Source organism: Pleurodeles waltl, chromosome 5, assembly GCF_031143425.1.
Source record: "Pleurodeles waltl isolate 20211129_DDA chromosome 5, aPleWal1.hap1.20221129, whole genome shotgun sequence".
Classification (NCBI taxonomy): domain Eukaryota; kingdom Metazoa; phylum Chordata; class Amphibia; order Caudata; family Salamandridae; genus Pleurodeles; species Pleurodeles waltl.
In genome coordinates, this window is record NC_090444.1 from 579,944,196 (window position 1) to 579,959,518 (window position 15,323).

At 46.7% G+C, this 15,323-nt stretch overlaps 1 protein-coding gene across 1 annotated transcript in view; it reads left to right on the plus strand.

The window, feature by feature from the left end:
- RYR2 (ryanodine receptor 2) overlaps positions 1-15,323 on the plus strand; it is a 2,714,825-nt gene that overhangs the window by 2,215,437 nt on the left and 484,065 nt on the right. The gene's annotated exons all lie outside the window — the stretch shown is intronic.

Here is a 15,323-nt window from a genome sequence, read left to right on the forward strand (position 1 = left end):
GGAAATTCTAGGTGGGATACAAAGGCTAGTCTGGTCCTGGTGGGCAGAGTCAGTGTGTACAGAACTAGAAGGGGTGCATAGAGTGAATGTGCAACAGACATAGCTTGGAGCAGCATGCTGGGTACTCCAGTAGCAAAGGCAAAGAACTTTGAGTAGGCATCATTTGGATACAGGTAACATGACAACATCCTCGAAGAGTGAAGATGTTAGAATGTTGTTTATGTCCAAGGGCTAAACAAAGAGCAGAATTGTGTATACTTTGGAGATGTGCAATGAGATAATGAGTGAGACCAAAATAAAGGGAGTCACCTTAGTCCAGTTTGGAAAGAACTTATGCCTAGACCACTGTCTTCCAAAAACTGGAGGGCACAAAATACATGTTGTATGATCACGATTACATAGAAGGTAGAAGACAATTTATTGATGTTATCCTTGTAGGTTAAATCATAGCTGTTAGACCTGACATGCCTTAGGGTGGTCACCCCTAACTTTTTTGCCTGCCTCCCTCCACTTTTTGGACCCTGTTTTGCTGGCTTTTAGACTCTGCGCACTTTACCACTGCTAACCAGTGCTAAAGTGCATATGCTCTCTCCCTTTTTAAACATGGTAACTTTGGATCATACCTGATTGGACTATTTAATTTACTTATAAGTCCCTACTAATGTGCACTATATGTGCCTAGGGCCTGTAGATTAAATGCTACTAGTGGGCCTGCAGCACTGGTTGTGCCACCCACTTAAGTAGCCCCCTTAACCTTGTCTCAGGCCTGCCATTGCAAGGCCTGTGTGTGCAGTTTCACTGCCACTTCGACTTGGCATTTAAAAGTACTTGCTAAGCCTAGAACTCCCCTTTTTATACATATAAGTCACCCCTAATGTGTGCCCTAGGTAACCCCTAGAGCAGGGTGCTGTGTGGGTAAAAGGCAGGACATATACCTGTGTAGTTATATGTCTTGGTAGTGTAAAACTCCTAAATTCGTTTTTACACTACTGTGAGGCCTGCTCCCTTCATAGGCTAACATTGGGGCTGCCCTCATACATTATTGAAGTGGCAGCTGCTGATCTGAAAGGAGCAGGAAGGTCATATTTAGTATGGCCAGAATGGTAATACAAAATCCTGCTGACTGGTGAAGTCGGATTTAATATTACTATTCTAGAAATGCCACTTTTAGAAAGTGAGCATTTCTTGCACTTAAATCTTTCTGTGCCTTACAATCCACGTCTGGCTGGGCTTGGTTGACAGCTCCTTGTGCATTCACTCAGACACACCCCAAACAAAGGGTACTCAGCCTCACTTGCATACATCTGCATTTTGAATGGGTCTTCCTGGACTGGAAGGGTGGAGGGCCTGCTGTCACACAAAGGACTGCCACACCCCCTACTGGGACCCTGGCAGACAGGATTGAACTGAAAGGGGACCTGGTGCACTTCTTAGCCACTCTTTGAAGTCTCCCCCACTTCAAAGGCACATTTGGGTATAAAACAGGGCCTCTGCCCTACCTCATCAGACACTTGCTGGATAAGAAACCTGAACCAGAAACTACATCCTGCCAAGAAGAACTGCCTGGCTGCTCAAAGGACTCACCTGTCTGCTTTGTACAAAAGACTGCTGCCTTGCTGTTGGCCTGCTGCCTTGCTGAACTCTTGTCTGGCTGTGAAAGTGCTCTCCAAGGGCTTGGATAGAGCTTGCCTCCTGTTCCCTGAAGTCTCAGGACCAAAAAGACTTCTCTTTTTCACTTGGACGCTTCGTGCGCCGAAAGTTTCGATGCACAGCTTGTTCCGCAGCGAGAAAAACGCCGCACACCGACGCTGACCGATGCAACGCCTTCGGGACGACTGGAACTTCGACGCACTGCCTCGCAAGGACAACACCGCCCGACCTCCAGAAGAGAAATCGCCGCGACGCCTGCCGTGAGAGCGAAACTTCGACACCCGGAAAACAAGCAGGAGAATCCACGCACAGACCCGGGACGTCTGCTAATCCCCGCGATCCACAGAAAGAGACTGTCCGCGCGCCGGAAACCGACACACGACTTCCCCGCATGAAAAATAACGACGCAAGTCCGTGTGTGCTGGGGAGAAATCGACACACACACCATTTTTCCACGTATCTCTTCTTCTGCGGCCCTCTGCGGAGATTTTCCACTCCAAACCAGGTACTTCGTGATTGAAAGAGACTTTGTTTGCCTTTTAAAGACTTAAGACACTTTATATCACTTTTCAGTGATATCTTTACAAATTCACTTTGCAACTTTATTCGTTTTGACCTACAATTATCCTGATAAATATTATATATTTTTCTAAAACACTGTGTGGTGTATTTTTGTGGTGCTATATGGTGGTATTGTAAGATTTATTGCACAAATACTTTACACATTGCCTTCTAAGTTAAGCCTGACTGCTCGTGCCAAGCTACCAGAGGGTGGGCACAGGCTAATTTTGGATTGTGTGTGACTTACCCTGACTAGAGTGAGGGTTCTTGCTTGGACAGAGGGTAACCTGACTGCCAGCCAAAAACCCCATTTCTAACAATAGCAAATACAATTCTTTGTCACCTGCAGATGTGACGCTGGGAGGGGAGGAGCCCATATTCTCACCAGTCAATGTTCAAGTGTGAGCAATTGCCAAAAACCAAAACTTCAGTTTTTTTGGAGTTAGGACATAATGAGTTGGCATTCTAAGGTAGTAATAGGTGCCCTGCAATTCTTGAACTGAAGCTGGAGTGAAGCAGACTCATCATACAATCTCAAAATGAGGTGCATGTCCTCATCAGAATGTTAGACCAGAGCATGACTAAATGAAGGAAAAGGGGTGATATTTATATTAAATAGAGTTAAACTCAGTGGGCAGTTCAAGTCTGTGGACACTGAAAAGGGGGAACAAGGTAACAACCTGCCAGTGGCTTTTAAGAAGGAGACAATCAAACCAATAGATGGCCTCTCACCCACATCTGGAAGAGCTGGCCTCAACAGAATGGGATGAGAGGCAACCCCAAAAGCGGCAGAAAGATCCAAAAAGTACAGTGGGCTTCACTGCTAGGATTCACAGCATGCAGTCGAGGGGACCAAACAATGGTATTGGAAAGGGTCAATATGTTGATTAAACTAGGAGAGCCCATATAGTTGGGAGCTTACTACTCATTCAGTGGTCTTTGCCAGAAAGGGAAATGGTGAAAATATTGGGGTCTACTCTATATTCTTTAAGTGTGACACTATGACATCAAGAAGCCTGCCCGTACTTAATGAAGGGCTGCTGCTTTTGGCCAGTACCTAAATGGATGCTTAAGTATTTTCTGTTTTCATAGGATGGTCTTAAAAGAGAGCTCAATGAAATCAGCATAAGACACTTTGGGGGTCATTACGACCCTGGCGGACAGCGGAGAAGCGGCGGTAAGACCGCCAACAGGCTGGCGGTCTAATATTTGCAATTATGACCATGGCGGTTACCGCCATGGTCATCCGCCGCTTCTCCGTTCTGCCCGCAAGGGCGGAGACGACCGCTGGGCTGGAGACCTGGGTCTCCAGCCCGGCGGTCGTCACTATACCGCCGGCGGTATTTGGATCCGGCTGACCACCATGGATTTCATGCTGTTTGGAACCGCCATGAAATCCATGGCGGTAAGCACTATCAGTGCCAGGGAATTCCTTCCCTGGCACTGATAGGGGTCTCCCCCACCCCCACCCGACTCCCTCCCCTAAACCCCCCACCACCCCTGCCACCCCTCAAAGGTGGCAGGACCCCACTCCATACCCCAACCCCCAACATCACATCACTCATTCACACACCACACGCACGCAGGCACCACCAACACACATACACGCACACACACCAACATACATGCCAACATCCACACACACAGTCAGACACGCACACCCACATTCAAACATACAGGCACACATCCATACAGACATACCTACAGACATAGACGCACAACAACCCCGCAAGCATACACGCACTCACACACACCCTCTACATACACACACGCACACCCCCATGCACGCACACAACACCCACCCACCCACCTCCCCTAACGGATGATTGACTTACCTGGTCCGTCGATCTTCCGGTAGGGGATGGGATCCATGGGGGCTGCTCAGCCGACACCACACCGTCAACAGAACACTGCCACGCCGAATCACAGATTCGGGGGGCGGTGTTCTGTTGACGTGGTGGTGGAGCAACCTCCACTTCCCCGCAGACCGCCAGTATGGCTGTTGGCGGCTCTCCGTCCGAAAAAGGACGGAGAGCTGCCAACAGTCATAATATGCCGAGCGGAAAACCGCCACCACTGGCGGCCTTCAGCACGGCGGTCCCTCGGCGGTCTTGACAAAAGACCGCCGAGGTCAAAATGACCCCCTTTGTCTATTGCCTTATTCAAAACAATCACTGCGGGCAGTAGATGCTACATACATTGAGAGAATCTTCTCCCAACTTCCAGATGCGGCACACAAGTGTATAAAATAAGGACCTCTTCAGTACACTTTTGGACCTGTGGACAGAAGTGGTTTCTTTATTAGGGCAGGGAAGTGTCGTCCGAGCCCGCTGAGAGCCATGGTAAGCGTGAAAAATAAAATGCCAATGAAATTATTTCATTACCATTTTTTTCACCAGCTGCCAGCCTGCTTCTGAGCAAGGAGAAATGGGGTTCGATTGGCAGCAGAGCACTGGAGCAGTGGCTTGACTGTACGCTCCAAAGTACGCATGTCACTTGGGCTAGCTGTCTTGATCCAGCCAAAGTGACATGTGCAATTTGAATCTCTCCACCCAGCTGTCTCTGCTGCTTCAAGGACTGTCACTCTGTTGCTCTGCCGCTCTGGAGGAACTGCTGCACTACAGTGCTGACCTGGTGCCTGCTGCCCTCATGCCCGGGGAAGAAGAACTGGATCTGCAACCCATCTTAGCCTCCTAACTGCGCCTCAGTGCCATAAAAAGGCTCCCCAAGCAGTTCCTGGACCAGTTTTCAGTGATTTCATGACCCCCAGGTGGTGCCTCTCAAGCCTTGGTGTGAAACATGAGCTCTTGATATGAAGCATTTATGCAGAGACGATCCAAGACATATTCTCTGCTTAGCCTTGGGTAACTAGGAACATGAGTGGGTGGAGCAGACATGAAAGTGGAGGAATCCTGTGACCAGATAGTGCAGAGATAGGTGCAGATAGAATTGCCTAGGTGCACCTTCAGCAGGCCATTGGCAAATCAGCTATGCATGTTCACTGCGCAGTTGAACAAAAGAAGCTATTCAGTAGCTCTTGCTCCGTCAATGAGGCGGTGGTTCCACCCCTGCAATGACAAAGTAAGAACAAGGTGGAAAATACAAAGATGATTGGTCTACAAAAAAGGCAAACTGGGGCTTGTACGATCATCCCTGGAACTTTTCTGAGAAAAGTATATGGTACTCAGGTACCCAGGGCATTGGGGTTCCAGGGAATCCCTATGGGCTGCAGCATTACTTTTGCCACCCGTAGGGAGCCCATTCAAAGGCTTCTACAGGTCTGCCATTGCAGCCTGTGTGAAATGGTGCATGCACAATTTCACAGCCATTTACACTGCACCAGGTCACTTATATGTCAGGCCTTCCAACCCTGAAGACTGGGTGCAAAGTACCTGTGTGTGAGGGCACTGCTGCACTAGCAGAAGTGCCCCCACATTATCCAGGACCATTTTCCCAACTTCATGAGTGAGGGGATGCCATTTTACGCGTGCACTGGACATAGGTCAATACCTATGTCCAGCTTCACAATGGTAACTCCAAAAATGGCCATGTAAGGTGTCTAACAACTGTGAATTGTGCCCCAATACTGATTCTAGTATTGGCTGTACAATCCCATGCACACTTTGGGCTCCACAGTGGACCCCCAGTACTGCTATAGCAGCCTTCTGAAGTTTTGCAGGCAGCCCCAGCTGCTGCCACCTTACAGACAGGTTTCTGCCCTCCTGTTGCTTGAGCAGCTCAAGCCCAGGAAGGCAGAACAACGTATTTTCTTTGGGAGAGGGGTGTTGCACCCTCTGCCTTTGGAAATAGTTGTTACAGGCATCGGAGGAGGAGCCTCCCAGAGCCTCTCGAAATGCTTTGAAGGGCACAGATGATGCTCTCCTTGATGATGCCCTCCTTGCATAATCCAGTCTAAACCAGTTCAGCGACCCCCCACCCCCTGCTCTGGCGTGAAACAGGACAAAGGAAAGGGGAGTGATCACTCCACTAACCATCACCATCCCAGGGGTGGTGCCCAGAGCTCCTCCACAGTGTCCCTGAGTTTTAAAATCTTGGATGCCAAGGTGGTGGGGCACTCTAAGACATCTGAGCGGCCAGTTCCAGCAGATGACTTCAGAGCCCTCCCCCGATAGGTGCTTACCTGTATAGCTGACCAATCCCCCTTTCAGGACTATTTAGGGTTTCTCCTCTGGGTGTTTCCTCAGATTCTGATTGCAAGACTCCAGCAGGAATCCTCTGCATCCTTTACTTCATTTTCTACTGACGAAACTGCATCTGGACCCTCCAGGAACTCTACAAACTGCAACAAAGAAGCAAAGATGACTTCTGCAACATTGTATCTTCAGCTCCTGCCAACAACTACAAAAGTTTCCAGGTAGTGCATCCTCCAAGGAATACCTATCTCAGCCTGCAGCAGAAGAATCAAAGGGATCTTCCTTGAGGTGAAGGAGTCACTTCCCTGCTTCAGCAGGCACCCCTCTGCAATGATGACTGGTGGTGTGGGTCCCCTCTCCTGATGAAGTGTGTGGATCCAGCAACACGGGTGGTGGACTGAAGTTGTCCCAATGGTCCTAAGGTCCAGCTGTCCAACCTTGGTGGTGGTAAGAGCTTGCCTTCCCACACAAGACAAGACAGTACCCCCCTTGCACCTTGTGATTTGCATTTGCCAAGGCTTGCGTGCTACCTTCCACACAGTTCTTCATGCACAGCACAGCTCTGGGCCCCAGCACTCCTTCCTGTGACGCACAGCTTCCATGAGTGGTTCTCCGGCAGCGTGGGATCCCTTTGTGTTGTGCTGCATTGGCCTCCATTTGCACCTTCTTTGTCCCCATGCTGGTGGACTCCTGTGCATACTGCCTGGTCTGCTGAGGGCTCTCTGAGTTGCTGAGAGCCCCCTCTGCCTCCCCCTCCTGGGTAGAGGCCACCAGGTCGCTCCTGGTACCGGTCAGCGCCATTTTCCGCTAACTGCGAGCTTTGCATCTGCCCAGGCTTGTTGGCGGAATCCAGTGATGCAAACCAGACTGCAATCATCCATCCGGCGTGGGACATCTTCTGCACCAACCAGGAATCTGCATCTGTCTTCTTGGGTGCATAATAGATTTTGTCTTCTCACTGGTGGTTCTTCTTTTGACCTTCATCCGGGTTAGCAGGAGCTCCTGTTCTCCCTGGACTCTTCAGTGCTCCTTGGACTTGGTCCCCTTCTTCTAAATGTCTTCAGGTCCAGGAATCCATTGTTGGTTTCTTGCAGTCTCTTCTGGTTCTTGCATAATCTTCTATCACAACTTCTTGTGTGTTCTAGGAAAATTACTGTGATTTACTCCCGTTTTCCTGGGCTCTGGTGTGGGTTCTATTACTTACCTTTGATGCTTTCTTACACTCCCAACGCCCCTGTACCACTATAATTGCCTAGGTGGGAAACCGACTTTCGCATCCCACTATTTTAGTATATGGTTTGTGTTCCACCAGGCCTTTGCAACCTACTGTGATTTTCACTATTTGCACTGTTTTCTAACAGATTTTACAGCTATTTCTGCATTCTAGTGTATATACTGTGAATATTACTTACCTCCTAAGGGAGTATAGTCTCTAAAATATTTTTGACATTGTGTCACTAAAAATAATGCATTTGTGCGAGTACTGTGTGACTACAGTGGTATTGTAAGAGCTTTGCATGTCTCCTACATAAGCCTTGGCTGCTCAGCTACAGCTACCCCTAGACAGCCTGGCTTCAGGACACTGACTACATTTCACTAATAAGGGTTACTGGACCTAGTATAAGGTGTAAGTATCTTTGGTACCCACTACAAACCAGGCCAGCCTCCTACATACATGACATTTTCAAACTAACCAGAGTGGCAGTGAGGATTACCATGCATGTAGGATTAGTGTGCATTTACGTACTGGAAGAGTCAAACACAGGTAGACAAATTGCAGAATGAGTAAATAGCTTTCTCCTCCATCCATTTGTTTTTAAAGTAAAACACAGCCTGCAGAAATGCCTGCATGCTAGTACCCTAATTATAATTTTATTTTGTACTAAAACTGAAATGCCCTTGAAAAGAATATTAGGCCTATTTATTCAGTGTGGCCTCCACATGGCAGAATGGTTATAGCCCATTTATAGTACGATGTTAGGACTGGAATAGGTAGGCTGGCTTCGATCCTAAATCAAGATGAGAGACAGGTACAGAATATGGTAAAACATTTTGTGATACACAAAAGGTAGTCATAGCCTCTAACATTGCACCCTGGCCTTTTAGGTGTGGTCACTATTTACAGTCACCTGTTTGTTCCATCGAAATACAAAATCTGGATAGAGCAGATACTTTGGAAAGGTAATACCCTGGCATGTTTTCTACAGTGAAGCTTCAGTCTTCAAGAGATATAGAACATACCAGAAACTTTGTATTTTCCACCCTTCACCCTCATAAGCTACTTTCGGGATCTGTTTTCAGTGCAGACAGTGCATTGAATGTCACGGAGAGACTATCTTAAATCCTTCAAAGAACAGAAAAAACAGGAATGCTTCCTTCTTGTTTGCAGACCAGTGATTCTCACTCAGTCAATATCTCCTTCTGATACCTTCTGAATTTGGCTTTCCCAATTCTCAATAAATTGAGTTAGAACTGTTCCTCTACTCGGCATTCTCCCTGCCAATGAAATCCGAACCGTAGTCTGGAAACAACCACTGGGAAAGCAGGTAAGTCCTTTTTCAATTATTTGAAATTTAGGGGTTTCATTGACCCTCATTACCTTTGCTGCCTTGAAGATAGCTGTGTCAAAGATGCCACCTGAATCCACACTTGCTCATAGATCTCCCATACTTCGAGAGTGCTGATGATGCTCCCAGCTTCTCGCAAAGATCAAAACATTGTTGACTTTGATCACGGACCCTTTAGATTCTGTTTATCATATTGATGGGCCATACTATTCTTTTTTATTTTATTTTATTATACGCATGGTAAGCATGTTTTATCACTTTTGTGTATCACATAGAAGAGAGTATTAAGCAAATTAGCGCCAGCTAACGCCATTCTGAAGCGCCATGCGGGCGCCGTATTTAATCAATGACGTTAGCCGGCGTTAGCCGCCGGCGCTGCCTGGTGTGCGTGGAAAAAAACGACGTACACCAGGCAGCGCCGGCGTAGGGGGAGATGGGGCTTGGGCGTCAAGAAATGGGGCAAGTCAGGTTGAGGCAATTTTTTCGCCTCAACCCGATTTGCGCCATTTTTTTCGACTCCCAACCCCCATAGAAATGACTCCTGTCTTAGCAAAGACAGGAGTCATGCCCCCTTGCCCAATGGCCATGCCCGGGGGACTTATGTCCCCTGGGCATGGTCATTGGGCATAGTGGCATGTAGGGGGGCACAAATCAGGCCCCCCTATGAAACAAAAAAAAAAAAAAACACTTACCTGAACTTACCTTAATGTCCCTGGGATGGGTCCCTCCAGCCTTGGGTGTTCTCCTGGGGTGGGCAAGGGTGACAGGGGGTGTCCCTGGGGGCATGGGAGGGCACCTCTGGGCTCCTTCAGAGCCCACAGGTCCCTTAACGCCTGCCTTTTGCAGGTGCTAAAAAACGGCGCAAAAGCGGCCGTACGTCATTTTTTTTGACCCGCCCACTCCCGGGCGTGAATTTTGCCCGGGAGTATAAATACAACGCACATGCCTCGGAGTCGATTTTTTAGACAGGAACGCCTACCTTGCATCTCATTAACGCAAAGTAGGTGTCCACGCTAAAAAATTACGCAAACTCCATGGACTTTGGCGCTAGATGCATCTAACACCAAAGTATAAATATGTAGATAGTTTTGCGTCGGAATTGCGTAAAAAAAAACGACGCAATTCCGGCGCAAACGGAGTATAAATATGCCCCAAAGTACCTGGTTTGAGTGAAAACAAATCTATGCAAAGGGCCGTAAGAGGAGAAGATGCGTGGAAAAAATGTGTGTGCGTCGGTTTTGCCACTTCACACACGGACTTGCGTAGTTATTTTCCACACGGGGAAGACGTTGTGTCATTTTCCAGCGCGCGGACGGGCTCCTCTTCAGGTTGCGGGGTTTTCAGACGCCCCGGGGTCTGGGCGTGGAATTCTGGGCTTGTTGGCAAGCTCTGCAGCATTCCAGTGGCGATGCAGGGAAATTTCTCCCTCATGGCAGGCGCGGCGTCGATTTCCCCCCCTGGGAGTCGTGCGGCGTCGTCCCAGGTTGGCTGTGTGTCGATCTGGTGTGCCATGCGTCGAAGTTCCAGTCGCACCACAGGCGCTACGTCGATCTTTTCCTTGCGAAGTCGAGCGGCGGCGTCCCGGGTCGGCGTGCAGTGAATTTTTCACAGCGGAACAAGCTGTGCATGAATTTTTCGCTGCACAAGGAGTCCAGTTGCGAAAGCGAAGTCTTTTTGGTCCTGAGACTTCAGGGAACAGGAGGCAAGCTCTATCCAAGCCCTTGGAGAGCCCTTCTTCACCACAGCCAGGGAACAGCAAGGCAGCAGTCCTCCAGAGAAAGCAGTCAGGTGAGTCCTTTGGGCAGCCAGGCAGTTCTTCTTGGCAGGATGCAGGTTCTGGTTACAAGTTTCTTCTCCAGGAAGTGTCTGAGGTGGTAGGGCAGAGGCTTTGATTTATACCCAAATGTGCCTTTGAAGTGGGGGAGACTTCAAAGAGTGGCTTAGAAGTGCACCAGGTCCCCTTTCAGTTCAATCCTGTCTGCCAGGGTCCCAGTGGTGGGTGTGGCAGTCCTTTGTGTGAGAGCAGGCCCTCCACCCTCCCAGCCCAGGAAGACCCATTCAAAATGCAGATGTATGCAAGTGAGGCTGAGTACCCTGTGTTTGGGGTGTGTCTGAGTGAATGCACAAGGAGCTGTCAACTAAACCCAGCCAGACGTGGATTGTAATGCACAGAAAGATTTAAGTGTAGAGAAATGCTCACTTTCTAAAAGTGGCATTTCTACAATAGTAATATTAAATCCAACTTCACCAGTCAGCAGGATTTTGTATTACCATTCTGGGCATACTAAATATGACCTTCCTACTCCTTTCAGATCAACAGATACCACTTCAATAATGTATGAGGGCAGCCCTAATGTTAGCCTATGAAGAGAGCAGGCCTCACATTAGTGTAAAAAAGGAATATTTATGAGTTTTACACTACCAGGACATGTAAACTACACAGGTACATGTCCTGCCTTTTACCCACACAGCACCCTGCTTTAGGGGTTACCTAGGGCACACCTTAGGGGTGACTTTTATGTAGGTAAAGGGGAGTTTTAGGCTTGGCAAGTACTTTTAAATGCCTAGTCGAAGTGGCAGTGAAACTGGACACACAGGCCTTGCAATGGCAGGCCTGAGACAAGGTTAAGGGGCTACTTAAGTGGGTGGAACAACCAGTGCTGCAGGCCCACTAGTAGCGTTTAATCTACAGGCCCTGGGCACATACAGTGCACATTACTAGGGACTTAAAAGTAAATTAAGTAGTCCAATTGGGTATGATCCAATGTTACCATGTTTAAAGGGAGAGAGCATATGCACTTTAGCACTGGTTAGCAGTGGTAAAGTGCGCAGAGTCTAAAAACCAGCAAAAACAGTGTCCAAAAAGTGGAGGGAGGCAGGCAAAAAGTTAGGGGTGACCACCCTAAGGCTGTCAGGTCTAACACATTTTATTTGTCACTGTCTGACTGAGCCATGTAAGTCTAGGGCGGGGCAGGGCGTGCCATGGCAAGGAAGGGGAGTGGTGAGCACTTTAAAGTGTGCATGTGGGTTTGGCCAGCTGTCTTAGGCCAGCGAAACCGACATGCTCACTTACATTTCTTTAATCCAGCTGTGTTGCAAAGCCAGGTGGAGAAATGGCACAGGCTCCTTGTGCCTGAGCGAGCGTCAAACCAGCCCGCTCAGGCCATTCCCCGTATAGCATAAGAGCAGCATCTGGATTGGGAGTCTGTGCCTGTGCCCCATAGACTGCTGGGAGAACAAGGAGCACTGAGACAGCTGGGACCAGAGTGTCAGGTACATTTTGATTTTTAACCCCATGCACCCTGATCCCCCCAATACTACCCTCCCCAGCCCCACCAGCTTTGATTGGCAGCAGCTGCCACTGCTCTTTGATTATAATCATTGCATTAATTGTTATTAGGGCCCTCACTCTCTGAGGACACTCCTGTCATTGAGGCATACCGACACAAGGTACACCTGGTACACTGCAGTGTGGCACATTGCACAAAATCTTGTCAGGCGCATGTTATGTCACATAATCTAATATTCCTCAAAGAGCATTGACAACAACCCACTTTCCCTTTTGGACATGACTAACCTGTCTGGTTAAAGCAAAATAGATGACATTTTATGTCCTCTTCTACGAAAATGTGCCCATCCATGTTTTTTGGAAGGTTCAGTTACCTAGCCTATGGGGGCAAGCTAATAAACATTTCCAAGTGGAAAAGAGGCTAAAGAATATGCTTCCTTATTTTGTTGCCCCTTATCTCTGTTGTATTGTCTATGCGATGCTAACAGCACTCCTAAATTGATTCAAACAACATTACAAAGCCTTCTGTCTGATTAATTGAACGACTTAAACGAAAAAAGCCTATTATCTGAAAAAGAAATAGCTTTTATGCACATTTGGATTCACTCAGAGGTTTGGACAGAAGCCAAACCAAACATTTTCTACTTAAGTAAATGCACATGGATTTTCTGAAAAATGTGCAGCATTTCTTTTAACTCAGGGGAAACAAAGTAGCATTCATGTTCACTGACGACAGGACTTAAAAGAAGAGCCTAAAGTGAGCCAGATATGCAAAAATGTATTATTTCGACACAGTGTGCTCCCTTATGTTTTACCCCTCACTCATTAAATCCACAACCCAATTTTCAGTCTGAACTGATGACATCTACAGGGTACAATCCTGAAAAAGTTAACGTCCTTCTATATGCCTCTCCCATTCACTTATGTTTTTGTGCCATCATTACAACATCCTGTTTTTTTATATCATTTCATGCGTATGTAATTTTATTTTGTTGTTTACTATCGATGTACAGTAGATGTATTCTGAAGAAGTGTTGTTTTCATTTCATTTGTCTTGTTTCTCTCTCCTTCTTGCCCCCTTTGTTTTGATTTCTGATGTTGCTGCCTCCTTCCATGGATGCACTCTTGAATTGGCCCAGTACCGTACATTTGTGTGCAAGAAACTGGTAAAGAGACTTATAATAATGTTAAAATGGATGAAAAACATATCACCGAAGCCCTCTGCCAAGTACAGTAGCCTAAACCTTGCTTTACCCATTGGACACCCACACAAAAAACTGTCAAAGCGAAAGTGCTCCCGATCATTTGATAGTGAAGACTACCAAGTTCGCCGGACCTCTCTTTCGCAGATTAAAAAGGCCCCCTCAGTGGACTGTGCTGGCCTAGAAAGGCACACCAGAGTGCGAGCAAAACCAACAGACTTGGCAGCCATCAACGCCTCCAGAAGCTCGATCGCTGAAAAGAGGGTGACACCTGGTGTGCATGGTTCACTCTGGCCAAATTCACAGCTATTGGCTGGCATTGTAAGTTCACAGTAGATTAGCATTTCTGCTTGTGGCAATGTTCCTTCCAGGGACAACACTGGCAAAAATGAAGGCTTCTTACTTGACATCGGTACCTAATGCTACCTCCATGGATCCTACTTGAAGGATACATGTCAGGAACAAAACGGCATTAATCTGACCGAATGTCGTTGTGAACACCATGTGTTTGAATCCCTGCTCCGTTAAAGTAGTTGATTTGTGGAAACAGTAGTACTAATCAACTAAATATGTATTCCTGATAGAACCTTACGAATGTCACAAAGAATGTAGAACATACGTGGGAGGACCAAACATGAATCCCTGTCAGTATCAGTTCTGAGCCACAGGGGGGTCCTGTGAGGTTATTGTGATAACAAGACAATAGTAGGTATGCTTTTAAAGCTCCCTCGACTAAGTGGGTAAAAGTGATACCAGAATTCCATGAAAGCATCACATATGGCCACATTGATGAGAAAATGGTAGCTAAAATTCACTTCACATAATAGACCCGATGAAATGTGAAGAAGAAACCTGCTCTGGAAGAATCAATACAAGCAGAAACCAGCCCTCAAATCTCTGATTCCACGTCTTGAGGCTTATTCCAAACGGAACAAATGAGAACTAGGCTGTAGCACTGAACCTGGTAAATGCCATGCCTATGGTATTAGAATTTACCAAGTAAGTTACTACATCATAATATTTCAAAACCCATAGTGAAGCTTTTAGAAGGATATTTGTTACACGTACATTCTGTTGCTCTATCAGAATTTCTGCATAAGTATATCCCTTTCGCATGGGAAAAATCCCACCATTTCGTTTTTTTTTATCAGTTTGGAAAGGGTTTTTTGCACTGGCATAGGATTTTTGTTTCGCAATAACTTTGTACCTAAAAGCAAAAAAAAAAACTTTAAAACTGGCACCACAATTCACAATTCTCATTTATTGATTATGACATTCATTTCCAGAACTATCATCCTTCTCTTCTCCTGTTGTTAAATACTAATCCCCTGCAGGGTCTGACCCAAACATCATTGCCTTCATTACAATCTTTATTAAAAACTCATACCATACAGGCCAGTAGACCCGATTAATGGAAACTACCGATTTTTAAAGCCAGCTATTGTTTTATTTTGCCAGTCTCCTGCTTGAAATTGCTACTGCATGAATTGAAGTCTATGTAGAAAATACAATCACCCAATTATTTTTTTAAATGTTCCCACTTGCCTCTTCTAAAATGTTGGCATGTATGTAATACTCCTGCAAAGCAGGTCCTGCTGACATAACTACGTGCTGTAATTTAAAAGCCGTATTTTATCTTAAGTCACTTTGATTCTCTTGTTAGATAAAAACATAAATTAAACGAGAGGTCAGAAAGTGATGTCTGCCAGTGATTTTGTGTTGTGCAGGTAGCACTACTTCCAGGATACTCACTACAGATGGATACTGAAGCTTTCATAACAGAAACTACTTGCACAGTTCTCATTTTATATTCTGTAAAAACTTTAAAAGGTTAAATTTAGGCTATGCATAGGAAACAAATATTTGCTGGGAGGTGTTTCATTGGGGAAGAAGTGGGCTT